We start from the raw sequence: 18,590 nt of genomic DNA, 5'->3' as shown, positions 1-18,590 counted from the left end.
TCTAATGCGTTTAATTATGCAGATAAGCAGCTATAACCAATATTGGTTTTTACTCCTTTGTATTGAAGCTTTTCTTCTTTATGGTAAATTTAATTTGCCTTGAGAGTTTTGGATTTAATTTCCTGTTCTTTCCAGCTAATTTTATTAATCTACGTTATAAAGCTCCATCCAAGATTTAGCTGTACTCGCTATTGATGTTATCTCTATTATCAATTTTTATTTCCTAGTACTGTATTTAATATTCTCTATCTTTTTTTAATATTTGCACTGCAATTTCATTTTGAATATAGAGATGGTTCCTTTTTGCTTTCTGTTGTTCTTTCTATTCATAACTCATTATTCATGGAATACTTGAAGAAGAAATTTATCTCTTAAGTAGAGAATAACCTACTGATACTTCTCTTAAATTAACCAGTCTATAGTGATTAATTCATTCAATAAACTCAGATTATGGGCTTATTATCTAAATAACTTCTATGCTTAACACAAGAAGATTTTCACTTATCTGAATATGTTTCTTCGAGAGTTTGGTCTATAATTAGACTTGCACTTTTTTTTCCTCCCTACTGTGAGATCTATTGTTCCAGCAAATCTCCCCCCGTGTTATCCCTAATTCCAGGGAAAAATCTTCTCTCCTTAGAGACCTTGTTTTCCAGCTATCTGGTCTTAACTAGACATAGCTATCACAGACTATCTGACCTCTCAACATAGTTCTTTCTTCTCTTTTCTCTTGTTGATCTCAGATACCCCTATCCTCTTGATCTCTTTGAGTAAAATACTCCAAGATTTAGTTTTGGGACATATAACTATCTTTCTTAACTAATTAACAAAAAAGAAACAATATTTACTAATAACTGCAAAATTCATCTTTCCATAACTAAATTCAAGAATAGTTTAAAATTTAAAAATAGTAACAGTTTATTTGGTTGTAGTAAAATAAATATTTACATTAACGATGGATATTACATCTTCCCCCCCGCAAAATGGAACATTGTCCCGATGTTCTTCTTCTACAAATAGACCCAGAAAGTTTTCTCTCATAACTTGCTCATCTTCCCAGGTGGTCTCTTCTCTCCCATAGTGTTATCACTAACTTTAGTTAGGGTGATAACTCATTTCCACAATGTTACTTCTCTCTGATCTAGTATAAATAGAGTTTCGACCAAGAAATTTCCTTTCAATTTGACCTGAACATAACAATAAAATGCGTTACGTCATTAACCAATCTGTTTAATACACCTTTAAAGAGAAACCATATATATATATATATATATATATATATATATATATATATATATATATATATATATATATATATATATATATGTATGTATGTATGTATATACTTGAATTTCTTGCCATTTGATTACATGATTAGCGTCATAAACATATTTCTTATGTAGAGAAACATGAAAGACATCGTGTACATGGATGTGACTAGGTAAGGCAAGTTGGTAAGCCACCGATCTGATTCGAGCCAAGATATGGAAAGGCCCACAAAATCGGGGTGCTAATTTAGCACATCCTGTCCATTGCAAGGTGATTTTCTTGGCTCGTACTCTAATGTAGACGTGGTATCCTACTTGGAATTCCCAAAAGCTCATCTTCTGATCAGCAATGTTCTTTTGTGAGTCGTGAGCATCTTTTTAAATTGACTCATACCTTTTTCATCATTTCTTCCATTTCCTCTAACATGTCTGGCCCTAATGTCAGCTTATCCTCCGGTCCAATCCAACTCAAAGGTGTCCTACACTTGCGCTCGTACAATACCTCAAAGGAACTAATATGTAAGGATGCATGGTACCCATTGCTATAGGAAAACTCTACCAAGTGTAGATAGTCCTCCCACTTGGTGGGCTGCTGCATTACATAAGTTCACAGCATGTGTTCAACAAATTGGTTTACTCGCTCAGTCTGTCCATCCATTTCAGGATGATATACAGTACTGAAGTGCAGTTGTGTGCCCAATCCCTCATGAAGGGCCTTCCAGGAGGCTGACGTAAATTTTACATCTTGGTTGGAAATGATCATCTTGGAGATTCCGTGTAATTTAAAAATATTTTGCATAAAAATATTAGCAATTTGGAATGCTTTATAAGTTGATTGGATAGGTACAAAATGAGCAGACTTGCTCAATTTGTCCACTACCACCATGATGGAGTCATTTTGCTTTCTGGATTTAGGCAGTCCGTTAATGAAATTGATGGATATCATTTCCCATTTCCATTCTGGGATAGGCATAGGGTGAAGTAATCATGTTGGGAGTTGGTGCTCAACCTTCACTTGTTGGCACTCCAAACATTTGCCTAACTACTCTGCCACCTCCTTCTTCATACCAAGCCAAAAAAAATCCTTCCAAGGGCAGGAATCATTTCTGGTATTCGGAGTGTCCTGCATAAGGAATCTTATGGTATTCATCTAAAATTAAAATTTTTAGATGTTTCTGGTTAGGCACTTATATCCTCTTCCTATTAATCAGTAAATTTTATACAATTATTTCATAACCCAGCTGTTGGTCATGGCTGTTGGGAACTTTTTCTTGCTATCAGAAATGTTTATATGCTAGATCTTGCATGGTTGATTCATGAATCTGCTCAAAAAAAGTAGTTCATGATTCACTAAAATAAATTTCATATAAACAATTTACCTTCCGACTTAAAGCATCTGCCACTTGATTTTCTTTTCCTTTCAAATGTTTGATTTCAAAATCGAATTCACTTAGGAAATCTGCCCACCAAGCTTGCCTAGCATTTAAAGTGGGTTGTTTGAAGTAGTTAATCAGACTGTGGTGATCAATCATCAACATAAATTTCTTACCCAATAGGAAATGCAACCAAATTTTTAAGGCATGAATTACTGTTGTCAACTCCAAGTCATATACTAAATACTTTTGCTCATACTCTTTAAGCTTTCTTGACTCGTAGGGAACCACTCTGCCTTCTTTCATTAATACGCCACCTACACCTTCCTTGCTAGCATCCGTACAAAACACATATTCTTTGTTGGGATCAACAATGCTCAAAATGGGTGTTGTGGTAAGTAGATGTTTGAGTTGATCGAAGGTCCTTTGATAGTCGGGGTTCCATTTGAGGGTTTTTCCTTTCTTTTGTAGAGAGGTAATAGGATATGCCACTCTAGAAAAACCTTCGGCAAATCTCTGATAGTATCCTGCTGGGCCCATGAATGATATTATGTCATAATAGTTCTTATCTTTTCTGGATCTACTGCGATTCCATCCTTGGTGATGACGTGTCCTAAGTACTAGATTTTCTCCTTAAAGAAATCACATTTGTTGTACTTGGCATACAATTGGTGTTCTCTTAGGACTTGTAGAATAATACAAAGATGCTCCTTATGTTTTTCTATGTTCCGAAAGTAGATCAGTATGTCATCAATGAAGATTGATATAAATTTGTCTAAGAACGGATGGAATATGTTGTTCATGAGGCATATGAAGGTTGTTGGGGTGTTAGTTAGCCCAAATGGAAAAACCACGAACCCATAATGTCCATAACGAGTCCTGAATGCAGTTTTTGCAATAACTTTCTCCTTTATTCTGATATGATGATAACCAGAGTGGAGATCGATCTTTGAGAATACAATTGCACCTTTCACCTGGTAAAATAGAGCATCTATACGGGGAAGGGGGTATTTATTTTTAATGGTCAGCTTGTTTAGCTGGTAGCAATCCATGCACATCTGCAGCGATCTGCAAGGTTCCATCCTTCTTTTTAACAAATAATACTGGAGCTCCACAAGGAGACACATTGGGTCAGATATACTTTTATCAAGCAGCTCTTGAAGTTTTATTTTTAATTCTATTAGCTCCTGTATGCTCATTTGGTAAGGTGCTCAGGAAACTGGGCATCTCCCAGAATTAACTCAATGGTAAAATCTATGTCTCTCTTTGGGGTAGGCCTCGTATTTCCTTAGGAAATACATCTGGAAAATTTTGTATCACAGGTATATTCTCTAGTGATACAGATTTATCTTTAGAGTTAGCATACCCTACTTTTATTGTGTAAACTTGGCAGCCTTTTCTGATGCATTTTTCTAATTGGGAGGTTGTTATAGATCTTAATTGCAGAGGTTTTTGAACACCTTGAATTTCCTGCCTCTCCCCTACCTCATCTCGGTAGCTAATAGTTTTTGTTTTACAATTTATGAGGGACCAATGTTTCTCTAACCAGTCCATGCCTATAAAAATGTTATAAGACCCTAGCGGTAACACATTCAAATCCGCTATGATAGGTTGACTAGCTAATTTTAAAGTAAAATGACCGACTTTAAACAAAACTCTCATTTTTGCTCTCGTGGCTAGGTGCACTAACCACAGATTTTTAAATTTAACACCTTGCAACCTACATCGTTCCACTATCTTGGGACTAATGTAACCTAAAGTGGCCCCAGAATCTATTAAAATAGAACATGTTTGGTAAAAAATAGTACCTTCAAATTCAACCATGGTTGCCTGAAATTCTACCTAATGATCTTCAAGGGCTGCATTAATTTTAGGAATGCTCCTTGCCACTTCTCCTATAGTAGATGGCTCTTGTATTTGTGAGACTGATTTGATATCTTACAGTGAGGAAAATTTTTGAGATAATGTGGGCCTCGACATCCCCAACACTATACAAGTGGTCTATTAGTTAATTTTGCTTCATTTCTTGCCAGCTTGCTCATTTGTCCAGATTTCACCTAGCACTTCATATTTGGGCAAATTCCTATTCACATTTTGGTTGGTTTGACCTTTATAAAATCCCTTATTGCTTGTGCCCTTATTCCCCTTGTAGCTGGGAACAAATTTACCTCCCTTTTTGTCAACCCACCTCTTGCTCATATCTCCCTTTGGTTTATTTTGCTGATAGCAGATCCGTGCTTTACGAATAACTTCGTCCATGGTTTTTGGGTTGTCAAATTCTAGCCGTTCTTTCATGAACAATGGAAGACCACTGATAAACTGCTGTACTTTTTCTTTTTCTTCATGAATATAAGGGACGTATCGCAATAATGATGTAAACTTTGTTATAAACTCATCCATGGTCATTTGGCCCAGGCGGAGATCATGAAATTATTTTGCTTTCTCATCACAAAATCTTCCTGTTAGATATTTTTCTTTAAAATATTTTTGAAATTTCTCCCAAGTTATGTTTTTCTCATTGAATCCACGGAATGTTTTCGTTTCCTCCCACTGCAATGTGGCTTTCCCTTGAAGATGGGAAATGGCCAAACGAGCCTTCAAATTATAATCATACTCGTACAACTGGAAATTAATGTTCATATTAATTAACCATGCTTCTGCGACCTCTTTTTGTTCACCATCAAAGAGAGGAGGCTTGATTTTCTAAAACTCCCCTTACAGTTCAATTTTTTTCTTCTTCTGAGTCTTGTGATGGGACACATTACCTTATTCTTCTTCTTCATTTTCTTCAACTTTTTCTGTCTCCACATTTTCAGTTCGGAACTATTGTCCCCCAGTCATATGGTCATGCTCAAGGCTAGTGACTAGTGGCCGATGATTTTGTCTATCCGATAGGGTTTTCAAGATCTTTTCATGTTCCTACATCAATCTTTCATTGTCTGCCCAAAGTCAGGCCATTTCACCTTTCAATTCTTGTACAATCACCAAGATATATGTATTGGGATTTCATGGCTTATCGCCCAATTGCACCCAAACCTCAGGATTTCATTTGTGAAATGATGTTGGTCCTGTTCCCATTACCAAACTGTGAGGTAGATTCTCAGTTTGCCTCATGCTGACTATTTGCTGCCTCCTACATGCACATCACTGAGTTTTTTATTCCTTATTCCAGAGGCCTCAGTTTTGGAAACCTAAGCGCTCTGATACCATATGTATAACATCCATGTATTAATCATAGCATATATATATATATATAATATATATATATATATTATGAATATTATATATATATAATATATATATCCTACCATGTCACCAAAGTACTATCTCTTTATAATTCTTGGCAATATTATTTCTATGAATAACATTATGAAAATAATGACAAGGTCTATTAATAAAACATTAAATGAAAATGATAGCTGAAACTTTAATGTATATCTACATATAGGATTCATGAGTATTAGCAAATCGTTTATGTATTTGATTTGATTTATGGTTTTCAAATGAATTACATTTATATTTTCTAGTAATTTGCTGGACTGGTACTTAAATAAAACTCGGTTCTAGCCTCTAGACCTACCATTTGGATCATGTATATTTAATGGACCTAGCTAGTTCGGCCTAGCTGATGGTCCAACGTACTCCATGTTGTCCACTTTCCGCACTGCCCTCGGGATCTGCCTTCCCCATCAATTAATCTTGGTTGCTCGTTAGATAAAACAGTGTTGGAGGGATTAGTCCTTCATTTACAAGGTGTATTGCCTCTATCTGGTCATTGCGTCAATCCAGGGCACAAAGAACTTCAGCTCTATCTAGGGTCTTATGGTTTTAGTTCTGTTTTACCGAGTTACCTTGCTTGTAGTCATGGTTCACTTGCCTATTGTTATCACTCAGGTTGTTCCCAAAAGTTGTAAGAAAGGGAATACAGCTGAGGTAACCATAGACCAATCTTTTAGATATAGATTCTAGCCAATCTGCATCCAGAGAGGGCTCTCTACTTATGATTTAGCTTTGTTTTAGAAAGGTATTAGGCTAGTTATGAGGTTCAAGGGTTTTTTGTTTTGAGTTTGGGTGGTGAGATTCAATAGAACAATGAGGTAAAACTGAAGAGTTCAGTCCATTGGGCATGATGGAGTCAAAGAAGATGGATTTCTGGATTTGGTTTCTCAACAGAGGATGGCATCACAGAGCAAGGTAGTCAAGCATGGAACAATTTAAAGGTCGGAATTAGATGGAATGGACTCAAATGGATGAAGGGAAGTTAAGAATCCTTCATCATATTGAAAGGGGGAAAATGGGTGCTTACCGACAAAGAGCAGTTAAGAATTATTTATCAAATAAATAACATGAGAGAACCAGGAAACAGGAGCAATTAAGAATTCACTATTTATTCTAATTCTAAAGAAAACACAGAGAATAATAAATATTGAAAACAGAGTGTAGCTAAGCAAATTCTAAGTTAATCTTTTTCTTTACTATTCAGATCATGAAACATAGGTGATCTAACACACTAAAAAACAGTAAAACACAAAGTAGAGAATACTTATTGATTCATGGGTTGATTCAAGAATTTTGTGATAGGTCTTCTGCATCAATTCCTCATCCAATAGGCCAGACAACAGTTGGTTCCAACAGCATTTTATTCCAAAGTTTAGAGTTACAACAAAGTCTAAGAAATCTACACAGACCCAACCTCTTCAAAACTCTGATGAAGGGGGTATTTATATAACAAAAATATGTAAACAAAATATCTCGTCAAAGCTATGAGATAATATCTAAGTTCAACCTAAAGTATTTTACAAGAAAAGTAAAAAAATCTAACTTATGTTGTGCTGGAGGCTGGCTCTTTAGGGTTCGGCCTGCAGTTGTCTGAAGAAGCTGTGCGCCGACTCTCTTTCTTAACTGATGCATTAATTCTGATATGCTTTCCTTAGTCAGCTCAGATACTCTTTAATGCTGATTTGATATGCTTTTAATACTGAATTGATACACTTTAACGCTCCTCTGATACTCTTTAATGTGTTTTTACATTGATTTGATCATCTTTAACTTGCTAAAATGGACTCCTCTAATACTCTTTATCGCTGATCTGATCCGTGTTCATCGCTTTTCCGGCAAAATGGAACTGCAAAATGTCTTTCTCATTGGCTTTCCTCTGCCACTCACGTTTCTCAAGATCTACTAGCGGGAGTAGCAAAAATCCCTATAAATCACTTTACTTCTTCTTCTGCGGGCTAGGAATTCATTCGACACTGGCTCAAACTATGTTAAATGAGGAAGAAACTGCATTGTGTAGGTTGAATAGCAGGTTGCAGAGTTTTTTGTGGCCTTTCTGTTCGAGGTGGTCGAAATATTGGAAACGCGAGCATGAAAGACTGCAAGCCTGGAGCATTGTTTTTGCAGAAAAACATAAAAAATGACCTTTTTTTCCCCTTTATTGAACAAAAGATTTTTTTGCGGGAAAATTTGATTTTTTAGACAGGTGACATCAGCATGATGTCAGCGAGGGGTACAGAATAGACGACGTGGCAGGTGATGTGGCAGTATAGATGGTGACATGGTGGTGTGACGTCAGCAAAGGACAGCTGACGTGAACAGATGATGTCAGTGAGGGTCAGCGGGAGGGCAATAAGCTGTTTCCCCCACACTGTTTTTGGGCTAGGGCGGTTTTGGGTGAAGGGGTAGCGATCACGCCGGACGCACAGCACGTGGCAGCAGTAGAGGAGCATACCACTGTCTCCCCGGGCGGTAAAGTTCAGCGGTAAGATGGGTCGCGATATGACTGTCAGCCGTCCGATGCGAGGGTGCCAATCGGACGGTGGGCACCAAATGGAGACGGAGGGGAGTTAATGCTCGGGTCGGTAATAAAAAGTGTTTTCTAATGCATCGAGGCGGGTTTTTGATTGGTTGCGGGGTGATTAGGTTGTTTAATTAACCAGAGGTTAATTAACCTTTGAGCGCGTGGCGGGAAGGCTATTAAGGGTTCCAAATGAACCTTTAATCCCTGCTTAATTAATGCTATGATTATAGTTTAACCAGGGGCGGGGATATTAAAATATGGGGATTATATTATATATAATATGGGATATGGGTATTGATTTACATGGGATTTATATAAAATAAAGTTAATGAGTTAATATGAATTTTGTGAAAATGGAAAGCGCTAAGCATAATTTTTTGGAATTTTTACATAAAATCTTAGGCCAAAAGGGAAGAAAAGGGGTTTTTACAAGGAATATGGTCGACTTCCTAAGTAAAGTAGGAATTCACTTAGGCAATGAATGAAATGGAATGAGTGGCTTAGTGATATTAAGCAGATCTTAATATCATTGGGGGAAATTATTAAGTGATTGGGGAAACAATATGAAGGGAGTTAGTCATGCCTCGCTTGAGCTACATCAAGAGTATCTGCTTTGCAGTTGTGATGGAACTGAAAGTTAACATATTTACAATACATCACAAGTCACATTCTACAACTTCATCTACCTACCCAGCCTACTTTGCCTAACATTTTTTCTTCTTTTCTTTGGATGCACTTAGACTGGCAAACCCTTATCAATCTTTTCTTTTCTTTGCATGGTAAGCCTATCTAAGTTTGCACTTATTTCTTCCAAGGGCTCAGATTAAACAGTTGAGCTCCTTTGCTTCTCTACCTATCTACTCATCTGCCAAGATTAAACAGTTTGGACAGATTTTACTCTCTATCTCTAAAACATGAAATTCAAACATGAACTAGCCAAGATTAAGCTGTTTGACCTTCCATCAGTTGTGGCATGATTTTGACAAACTACACACAATGCTTCATTTTGCAAAAATGGAATAGTAGTGGCATTTACACTTGCACACTTTCCTGATCTATTTATTTGGGGTTCATCTCTTTTCATTTTTTTCTTTTTGACCATTTATTTTTTTCACCTTTCGATTTTTCTTTTAGGGATACCCTCTTTACATTTTTTAATTTTTTGAGTTTTTAATAATATGGAAACCTTTTTAGAAAGGAAAGGTATGAACATATTACAGAGCTCAACCAGTCAATCATGAAATATGACACCTATAACTATAGGAGTATAACACCTACCACATCCGGCCTTTGGCATCATGGCTTTACTCTGGCTTGTTTGACCACTACAATCGGTTTCTTCAGTGCTCTGGATTCCAATCTTCTGTGATAGGGTCTTCATAATTCTCTTCAATGGTAAGTGTACAATATTTTTCTGCATTTTTTTCCTTCTTGAGGATTATTATAGTTTTGTTTAAGGCTAAGCTCTATTGATGTCTTTCCAACTGGATTGGTGGAAGGTTTTACAAGTGCAGAGTTTTCTTTTTTGGTGCCACTGTGAAGAAACCCTGTTACTAGCTTCAACTTACCAAGGGGCCAAACCTACTTTGCACCAGGTATTTAACTCATTTTTGTCTCTCTTTCTATGGAAAGATATCGCGGCCAGGGAGCTGGGGTTTCTAAAATTTTAGTTATTGATTTCGTGTAGGTTTGTTAGCTATTTGGAGCTATGATCATACTTCTTAGTTTTTATGACTATAAGCTGTAATTATTTTTATGGCTTCGGCCCATACATTGTAAATTTGGGCATTTTTCTGAGGCCGCTACTTTGTAAAAGGCATAATTTTTTGAACCTCTATAATATATATATATATATATATATATATATATATATATATATATATATATATATATATATATATATAGATAGATAGATAGATAGATAGATAGATATATAGATAGTTCTACCTCATTGCTATAGTCTTTCTCTATGTCAAGACATTGTGAACGTATGAAGGGTTTGATTGTTTAATATCATAGGGTTTCAGTAAGGTTTTTTAATAATTATTTGAATTGTAAATCCGAAATCTTCGAGCCCTCGCAGTTTAGAATTTTCTCAGTTTTGATATATGGAAAATGTGCATATTATCGTTCTGCACAGAGTCTAGTTCTTGGTTTTGTTTTTGCTAAATGTTGTAGTCCACCTGTAACCTGTATATATGCACAGAGTCTAGTTCTTGATTTTGTTTTGCTGAATGTTGCAGTTCGCCTGTAACCTATAGATATTGTGGTTATTTCATAGCATTTCTGCTCTTAATGTTATACTTTCCCTTCTAAATCTTATATGGGACTTGGTACTATATAATTTCCAGAGCGTAATAGAATGTATTAGTCAACTAGGGTTTTACGACTGAAATTTCATATATGGGGAAAGAAATATTAAAGGATTCTGATTTCTCATGGGTTTAGTTATGCGAATAAGTAGCTATAACCAATATTGGTTTTTACTCCTTTGTATTGAAGCTTTTCTTCTTTATGGTAATTGATTTACCTAAAACTTTTGGATTTAATTTCCTGTAGAATGATGATTATTGTGGTTCTTTCCATCTGATTTTATTAATCTACGTTATAAAGCTCTGTCTGAGATTTATTTGTACTCACTACTGATCTTATATCCGTTATCAGTTTTTCTTTCTTAGTACTGTATTTAGTATTCAAAATCTTTTCTTAATATTTGCATTGCAATTTCATTTTGAATATAGATATGGTTCCTTTTCACTTTCTATTTTTCTTTCTATTCGTAACTTATTATTCATGGAATACTTGAAGAAGAAATCTATCTCTTAAGTATAGAATAACCTACTGATACTTCTCTTAAATTAACCAGTCTATAGTGATTAATTCATTCAGTAAACTCAGATTATAGACTTATTTATCTAAATAACTTCTATGCTTAACACAAGAAGATTTTCACTTATCTGAATATGCTGCTTCCAGAATTTGGTCTATAATTAGACTTACACTTTGTTTTTCCTCCCTACCGTGAGATCTACTGTTCCAAAAAATCTCCCCCTATGCTATCCCTGATTCCAAGGAAAATTCTTCTCTCCTTAGAGACCTTGTTTTCCAGCTATCGGTCTTAACCAGACGTAGCTATCATAGGTTGACCTCTCAGCGCAATTCTTTCTCCTCTTTTCTCTCGCTGATCTCACATACCCCTATCCTCTTGATCTCTCTGAGTAAAAATATTACAAGATTTAGTTTTGGGACAGATAACTATCTTTCTTAACTAATTCACAAAAAAGAAACAATATTTACTAATAACTGCAAAATTCATCTTTCCATAACTATGTTGAAATACGGCAATAAGAATATTCCAATTTAATTTGTCCTTGAATTGAATTGTGAATTAAAATCAAATTTAGTCTTAACAACTACTTGGAAATAATTAATTAATTTATTTTAAATTAATTAGTTAGAGAAATTCAAGTTAGATGTCTTTTTGAAGTAATGCAAGAGTTATTCCTTAAATTAAGGAGATAAGATTGAGTTATATTTGAGTTGTAATTAGTTAACTCAGTTTACTCAGTTAATTCTAGATAAATTAGTCCCAAACTATTTGAGGAACTAATAGTGAGTTAATATTCAGTTGATGCATTAATGCACTCAACTAGTGCTACTCTAGTTAACTGAATATTCCCTCATTAGAAACTCATGCATGTTTATTTTGAGAAAGACCCAGTTGAGATTAATGTTCAAGGATAGTGTACTATCGCCTGCACGTGTTTCTCATAGAGAAAACTCATGCATGCAGTCAAGGATTCATCCTTGAGGATTGCGCAGTTTTGATGGCTTGGTTTTCCACTTGGTAATAGGCTAATTGTCCACAAGGAACAACACAAGGAAATAGGAGCTTGGAGTTCAGAAAGGAAGGCTGGAGAGAAGCCAAGATTTCCTGTGAGCATCTGTGAGGATTGTACTGAGAGCTGGCTAGCCGTGAGAGCTAAGGATTTGTATAATTCATATGTATTTCCACCATGTATGATAATAAATAGTGTGGGGTTTTTCGCTGAGGCTTTCCCAAAAGTATTTTCATGTGTATTGTGCCATTGATTCTTCTTCTACTGGTTATATTATTCATCTCGATCTTTAAGCTTCTGCAAATTGATAGTAGAAGTAGGTTATAATATTCTTCTTTGATTTATATTGCATTATCAGGTTAACCTATTATAGATTTTCTACATGGTATCAGAGTTATGAACAATATACAGAGAGGAGAATTCGAAGTTTGATGTTCGGGGTTATAGGTGAAAATTGAATACATATCATACTTTAAGGTTGGCCAATGACGTTCTATGGCTTGAGACTTGAGTATGACTTGGAACGTAGCTCGAATTACATAGCATGGAAGATATAATGGAGGTTGTATTAGAAGATAATGGCTTGAAGGAATTCATTGATCAAGACATCCCAAAGACAGCTTCAAATAATGCACAAGAGTTGGCTGAGTGAAAGAATTGTGTGGCGAAGGTGAGATAGATCATCCTTGAGGGAGTTGAGATCATATTGTCTTGAGTCTCCATGGGAAGGATACTCCATTTTCAAAGTGGAAGACATTGAAGGACCTCTCCTAGAATAGTAGCGACTAAAGGAAATTGGCGCTCAAGGATAAGCTTCGAAGAATCAAGATGGAGAAGGGCGATACTATTTCCACATATTTGAACAAGCTCACCACCTGCAGAGATGAGGTTAGAAGTGTGGGAATAAGTACTATCGATGATGATATGGTGAGCCTCACTCTCCTTAGCCTTCCAAAGAGTTGGAATAGCTACTAGGACTTTGTGAATGGAAGGGAGAAACTGCCAGATTGGGAACGACTGTGGTCATATCTTATGCAGGAGGAGATTAGAAGAGCACACGAGATGGTTCTTCATCCAAGAATGATGATGAAGAAAATATGGCCTTAGCAAGTAAGGCAAGGAAAGGGAACAGGAAGGCTTCCCATTTCAAATCGAATTATTCTCATGGAGGGAAGAAGGGTGACATGTCTAAAGTAAGATGCTTTAATTGTCACAAGATGGAACATTATGCGACTAATTTCCCATCGAAGAATTCCAAGAAGGAATCTTCAAAGGATCGGAAGGTGAGGAATTAGACTCTCAGTTCGAAATGGACTTTACCCTCATCGCATGCATGGTGTCATCGATGATGGGTTGTGTCTGGTATCTTGATAGTGGAGCCTCATTCCACATGACCAGTGATAAAAATTTATTTAGTGCCTTAGAGGAGAAAGACCTCAAGATGCACATACATATGGGTGATGATGGAAGGTATAGTGTTTCAAGAGTGGGCACGGTTGCATTTTAGAGGGAGCATGGAGCTCCTCTCACCTTGACAGATCTGATGTATGTGCCTGGACTGAAGAAGAACTTGGTATTAGTCACGATGGTGGAGGACAAAGGCTACGATGTTCTCTTCAGTAAAGTTAAGGTGTTCATAAGACACATAGCCATGGGTCAGACCAAGAGGATAGGGATTCGGGTAAAAAATCTCTATAAACTAGAGGTAGATGATTGTGTATCATTGAGTATGAAAAAAGAATTGGTGCAAAGCCAAGACATTGGTGAGTTATGGCACAGGCAGTTGGGCCATTTGCATCATGTGGCTTTGAAGATAATGTAGTAGATATCTACAGGACTTCCCAAAGGTAAACTTGAGCAAGTTGACACATTCAAAGGTTGTACCTTGGGAAAGTTGATGTAGGAGCATCTAACACTACCTAATCAAACAAAGGAATCCAAAGCAGACGTGGACCATCGAGCTAATCAAGGGGACTTTCTGTTTAAAACAGATCTTAAATGATGGAATGGATAAGTCTCTCGAAGACTTAATTAAATGTAATTTGCCACATGCAGGGAAAATTTTAAGAACCCCCCCTAAATTTATAAATATAATAAATGGGCGAATCTTCATGGTATATAGGAAAAATGGAAGGCGATTTTATCAATAATATAATATGTATATATAATTTTTTGGCAAATCTCTCACCAGGCATGGCGAATATTTTACTCAATTATAAAATCTTGTAAGATCTTGGCGAGTCTTTCACTAAATAATAAAACTTTGTAAAGTCCTAGTGAATCTTAGCATAGGCTACATGCTGGTTTAATTCCCCCATTTAAATAGGCTACATTCCAGGTGAATACCATGGGTCAATACCATGTGCCATTTTTATTTTTATTAATTCTAATATTAGGGTTAATAATGGTTTTTTGCATGGTATTAATAACAGTCTAGTCCATGGTATTTTTCCCATAGTATTTTGGCCATAGGTTTCACCTAAATATAAACCATTTTTTGAGTGTTGGTAAATATAAGGTGACTTATGGAGTAAATATAAAAAAATGTTTTATTTGTTTACCATACCTCTCGTTTATTTATATTTTTATTAATTTACCATACTTTTTTACAAATATGGTATTTGGCCCATAGGATTCACTTAAATAAAACCTCTTTCTTGAGCCTTCATAAATAGAATGAGGGTTATGGACTAAATATAAAAAGAGGTTTTATTTATTTACGATACATCTAGTTTATTTATATTTTTATTTATTTACCATACTTTTTGAGTAAGTATAAAAAGACGTTTTATTTATTTACCATACCTCCACTTTACTTATATTTTTATTTGTTTACACCCTTACATGTATATAAGGTGACTTATGGAGTAAATATAAAAAATGTTTTATTTATTTACCATACCTCTCATTTATTTATATTTTTATGAATTTACCATACCTCTTTTATAAATATGGTATTTGGCCCATAGGATTCACTTAAATAAAACCTATTCTTGAAAATGGGCGAATGGATTCACTTAAATAAAACCTATTCTTGAAAATGGGAGAATGGAAGGTTGTAAGTCCTAATTTCAAGGGCTAAATTTACCTTTTTTACCCTCTCCCTTAAAATAAGGTGGGCTATTTGAGGTGATTTGTAAAAATGTACTATGATACAAAATATTCGCCCACTAAAAATTTAAAACCCCTTAATTTCGCCAAAGGGCGAACGTTCGCCCCTAAAATTATCCTTGGCCATATGTATTCTATAGCGAGCTTTAGGGCTTTAGTTTAGAGATTTAAGGAAAGGATGTGATCGGATCCTTTACAGTGATCCGATCCAATGTTTCCATATAAATATATGTGTGATGAACCTGCGTGTTCTATAAATATATGTAAGCCTATGGGTTGGGGAAAAAAGAGGGAAGAGGCCACAATATTGAAGAATAGGTCTATGTGTGCGAGGCACAGAGACCTCATTCTGTAACCATCATTTATATTATTAATATAATCATCTCATTTCTGAGTGGAATGCGTGTTTCATGTGTTGGATTTTATGTGAACTCATAGGTTTTGTAATAGGGGTTTGCAGACAAAGTTAAGCAGAACACGTAGAGAAGTAAAATGATTCAGAAGAATCACAAAGGGATCATTGAGTCCAAGTGAAGAGACAAATTTAGCTTTGGAGAGGAGTTGTGAAGCAATAATTCGCTAAGGAGCCCAGCTCAGAGGAAGAAGAAACAACAAGAAGGCAAAACATTTGAAGAGGAGAAAACCACAGAAGAATGGAAGACTAGCGCAAAAACAAAGTGAAAAAGGAAGAACAGAGAAGTGTAGAGGAACACACAGGAGCTGTTTGATCACATGGATCAATGGTTCAGAGGATGTCGTGAGGAAGAAGGTGAAACATCGCATCGGTGGAATTATTTATAAAGGTTAAGTCTCACAAGCTAAAATCCAGTTTACACTGAAAGTGAGCGCAAAACTTAGTTTGAACCGAGTTCTGGATTTGAAGCATTTGTTGGGTTGTGTTATATTCTTTCCATGATTAGCCCACGTAGTTAACCAGAAGGTTAGAGGGGGGGTTGAGCCCTGCATTCGTTGCACCGGTTGCATAGTAGGGGGGTCACAGGGGGTTTGAGGGTGGAGGTAACCCCACTCTATGGGGTCTGGGGAAGCGCCCCAGAAAATTTTGGTTTTGGAACCTATGTTAGGTTGGGGGGACCTACCTATGGTTGTGTGCATGATTTTTGCACATGGTTTTGGACGCGATGGTTTTCGGTCCATGGTATTGGATGCCTCGGCATGTATAAATATGTATTATAACATTGAAAGGAATATAATGAAAAATCAAGCTGGTAGTCCCAGTTTTGGGATCCAGGAGAAGATCTCTGTGTGTATTTATTTTATGTGTTATACTCTCACATTGTTTATTTTATGTGTTTTAGAATTCGTATGCAGGTAATTCATGTATGGGGTTTAAAACCTACAACATTTATAGGTGAGGATTTATACCCATATCAGGTGCATAAGAGATATTGGATCAATGTTCAAGTGGAAGGCTGGCTAGAGGAATGTCGATACGCTGACGCCGATAAGCACAGATCGATGATCGGAGATTAGAATGATCTCTAATCGGAGATCGACGATCGGGTGGATCAGAGTCACACAGTGGAAGACTTGGAAGGAGCGAACCTGACAATCATTGTTAACATGGCTTATAAACATTTGAAGTCTGAACTTATATGGTTCGGAGTGGGGTTAATGGATTTTCCTTTGTATTTCATACAAAGTGAGGCTGAGTCATTCAATTGAAACATAGTGTTAATGATTCTGATAGTCATGGAGATCGGAGTCAGAGGGTTGATGGGGTATGTATCTATGACCCATAAATGGAGCGATGGCCGATTGCAATGGAGGTAGCCTCAGAATCTGTGCCAAAGCAGTACGGAAAGAGAAAAAGGGTATGTTTACGTAAGTTTTCTTTGTAAACATATCTATAAGGAAATTGTGTGAATGAAGGGTTTTATATGTTAAATATGTATTAACCAAAGGTGGAGAGGACTGGTTATATATATATATATATATATATATATATATATATATGTGTGTGTGTGTGTGTGTGTGTGTGTGTGCCTAAAGGCTTGAACTAAGGTTCTGAAGGGTTTTAATTCCCGATAGAAGTATTTAGAGGGAAAGCTTTGATGAAAGTCTCATACGAAGGCTTAAGGATGAAAATAGTCCTGATAGGAGGTTTTAGGCAGGTGATTGGTTCCGATACAATGGAACTATATAAGAGGGCCTTAACCATTGTATGTATGAATATTTGACTCCATTGCATAGTTAAATACCTAGGACAGTTGTCTTTATGCATATTGATGCATTCTGTGGGCATGTGCGGGGGTATCCCTGCACCAAAAGTACACCAAGTCTTCCTTTAATGATCGAGACAGTCGAGTAGAGGCTATATTAGAGGAGTTCATACTGATTTATGTGGACCATTATCGACGACATCGACAAAGAAGCAAAGGTATTATGTGATTTTCATTGATGATTATTCTCGTAAATGCTAGATTTATTTCATGCAGAAGAAGGACCAAACTTTCACAAAGTTTTGTGAGTTCAAAGCTTTGGTCGAGAAAGAGTCAGGGAAGAAGATCAAGATCTTAAGAAGAAACAATGATGGAGAATATTTCTCTCAAGAGTTTAAGGACTTCTATGCAGTGGAAGGAATTAAACGAGAGTTGACGACACCTCATAAACCACAGCAGAATAGGGTGGCTAAGAGGAAGAATATAACTATTGTAGGGGCATCACGGGCAATGCTTTATCACCAAGTCCTACCACTTCATTTATGGTTTGAGGCATGCAACACAGTCGTCTATTTGCAGAATAGAAGCCCACATCGCATACTTGGGATGAAGACACTAGAGGAAGCTTTCTCCGGTGAGAGACCAGATGTGGGTCACTTCAGAATATTTGGCTCATCAGTATATTTCCATGTGACAAAGGATGCATGGAAGAAGCTTGAGCTGACAATAGAGTTGGGGATATTTTTGGGGTACACTGATACACCACACAACTATCAGTTGTACTTGCCTACCAGTCGGAGGACAGTGGTTCACAAAGATCTCAAGTTTGATGAGCAGAAGGCCATGTGAGTTTCCCTTGAGAGGGAGCTCCAACTATAGGCTATGGAGGAACTATTGGTTCCTAAGGAGGAGGAGTGTTAGACTAATACAGAGTAGCCGCATGAAGAGGTTCCTTGAGTGGAGACATCCACTCAAGCATAGTCTTCCAGAGATGGACAAAAGCGCATAAGAGAAGCTAA

Source organism: Pinus tabuliformis, chromosome 6 (genome assembly GCF_031772625.1).
Source record: "Pinus tabuliformis cultivar Carrire ecotype Pingquan chromosome 6, CPIR1, whole genome shotgun sequence".
Taxonomy (NCBI): domain Eukaryota; kingdom Viridiplantae; phylum Streptophyta; class Pinopsida; order Pinales; family Pinaceae; genus Pinus; species Pinus tabuliformis.
The sequence above is the reverse complement of the archived record's forward strand: the minus strand, read 5'-3'. Positions refer to the sequence as shown.